This window comes from Juglans microcarpa x Juglans regia, unplaced genomic scaffold (assembly GCF_004785595.1).
Source record: "Juglans microcarpa x Juglans regia isolate MS1-56 unplaced genomic scaffold, Jm3101_v1.0 JmScfU0033, whole genome shotgun sequence".
Taxonomy (NCBI): domain Eukaryota; kingdom Viridiplantae; phylum Streptophyta; class Magnoliopsida; order Fagales; family Juglandaceae; genus Juglans; species Juglans microcarpa x Juglans regia.
The window spans coordinates 25,001-27,500 of record NW_024475777.1 but is presented as its reverse complement, the minus strand read 5'-3'; positions in this window follow the sequence as shown (position 1 = coordinate 27,500).

The window sequence follows — 2,500 nt, the reverse complement described above, 5'->3', positions numbered from 1 at the left end:
TGTCTCCCTTACCACTCTAGGACAACTTTAGCCGCCCATTCACCCTTCCATTTCGGCCAGCCCTAGCCATCACTCATCAACACACTTCGGACAACCCTTAGACCAAACTAGTGCCGTGCTTCCCATCACACTTCCAAGCCGTGCACTTCCTTCATCCATCTCCTTCATCCCAACACTCATACTAGCCTAAACACTTAACCTCATATTAACCTATTGGTCATTTTGACCACCATTGGACGTGGACCAAGCAAGAGAAGAACTAAGACTCGGTCACATTGAGACAAGCTTCGGATTGGATAGGCAAGTGTTTGGGGACTTGACCGGGGTCCCTAACATTTATGGTGCTTTCATTGAGAGCTCTTGGTGAAACCCGTATTGCTTGGATTTCATTGAGAGGATTCTTGCTTGGAGATTGAGAGAAGCCTAACTTTCATTGAGAGTCTCTTGGTGAAACCCATATTGCTTGGATTTCATTGAGAGTACCATCTTGCTTGGAGTTTGTGAGAAGCCCTAGCACTAATTGGTGCTTGCATCAAGTCATTTCGTTGAGAGGCTTCCTTGCTTGGAATTTGTTTTGAGAAGTGCTCACTCCTCCTAAGAGGTAAACAACGTGATAACCCAAGCTTTGTGAATTGGTTGGGGGAGTCCTTCGTTGGATCCCATATTTTTTTGTGTGAATTGTTGAAATTGAAGTTTGGGGGTCGAGGAGGAGAAAGGAGTAGTTTCTCTTGTTGGGGTCGACCACACAAGTTGGTGGAAGACCCAAGGTTGGACCTTTTGTGCAAGGAAGGGGTCGACCACCCTTGAAGGTGGGGGACCCAAGGTTGGACATCAAGCTCGACCCATCACCATGCAAGGGGGCACTAAAGAAATCAAGGAGAGTGCCTCAAAGCTTGACCACATCCATAATGAGGTCCTCGCATTGAGGGCCAAATTAAGGATGGACATGAAAGACATGGAGGCCATGCGGAGAGAGACAAATGAAAGCCTAGAGAGGCTTGATAGGTGGCGTGAAAAGGAAAAAAATAGAGAGAGACCTTATGGCAAAGAGGCCTACCTTGAGGGGAGACGTCACCATCAAGAGAGTGGTGTAAGCCACCGTGAGAGAAAACACAAGGGAGACCACTATGGAGAGAGTAGAGGAAACCGGGCTTATGACCGGGAACCAATGAGGCATAGAGTGGATTTCCCTAAGAGTAGTATGGGGGAGAAGAAAAACTATGGGGGCTTGAGTTTGTCCAATGTGATCCTTGAGGGCAAGGATAATCTTGAAGGGAGGGGGAATGTTAAGACCCCATCAAAAACCGCCCTAGGACATAGTCCTAGACACACATGGACAACCATGATTGGGCCACTTCCGGAGTCAAGGCCAAGCTTAAAGGACTTCCCTAGGGTCTACTGTATGCCCTAGGAAGATTGCAAGAATGGCACGGGTCAATTAGAACATGGCTCACATTTGCCTACTTGACCGTGCCATGGATCAGCCATGACAGCCCCTTGGCACTGCCCCTGACATGCCATGGGGCTTGCCAAGACATGCCCAAGGTGCCAAGTGAGGTTGGTGGCCAAGCCAGCCCCTTCAGCATGGCCAGCACGCACAGCACGCGCAGCCCAGCGCGCACAGCACGCAGGCCGCGCGCGCGCGCAGCGCGCAGCACGCCCAGTGCGCGCCCCGCGCCCACATGCCTCACCAGCCCCCGCGCGCGCAGCGCCCCAGCGCCCGCGCGCGCAAGCCTCGACAGCGCCCCGCGCGCGCAGCGCCCCAGCGCCCGCGCGCGCACTCCTCGCCAGCGCCCCGCGCGCGCAGCACCCCAGCGCCCGCGCGCGCACGCCTACCCAGCGCCCGCGCGCGCACGTTTCGCCCACGCCCAGCGCGCGCGCGCACACGCCGCAGCAGCACCCCGCGCGCGCAGCGCCCCAGCGCCCGCGCGCGCACTCCTCTCCAGCGCCCCGCGCGCGCAGCGCCCCAGCGCCCAGCGCCCGCGCGCACACGCCTCCCCAACACCCGCGCGCGCATGTTTCGCCCACGCCCAGCGCGCGCGCGCTCACGCCTCAGCACGCCCGCGTCCCGCGCGCGCAGCGCCCCAGCGCCCGCGCGCGCACGCTACGCCCGTACCCCGCGCGCACGCCTCGCCCGCGCGCGCGCCCCAGCACGCCCCGCGCGCACGCCCAGCGCGCGCGCGCCCCAGCACGCCGCGCGCACCAGCACGCCCAGCGCGCGCGCCCAGCGCCCAGCGCCCAGCACCCCAGCGCCCAGACCAGCCCAGGGCCCTGTCAGCCAGCCTAGCTCACCCATGGGCTCATGCATGCCATGGGTCAACTTGGCCCATGCCAACTAGGTTAATTTGTATTATTATTTTTTATTTAATTATTTATTTCATAAGGGACCCAAAGGGGGTTTCCAAATTGTTTTCCTTATAAATAGAACCTTATGCATTAGCCCTAGGATCTTTTGGCAAAAACTCTTTGGAGAACACTTGTGAGAAGATCAACCTTCGGT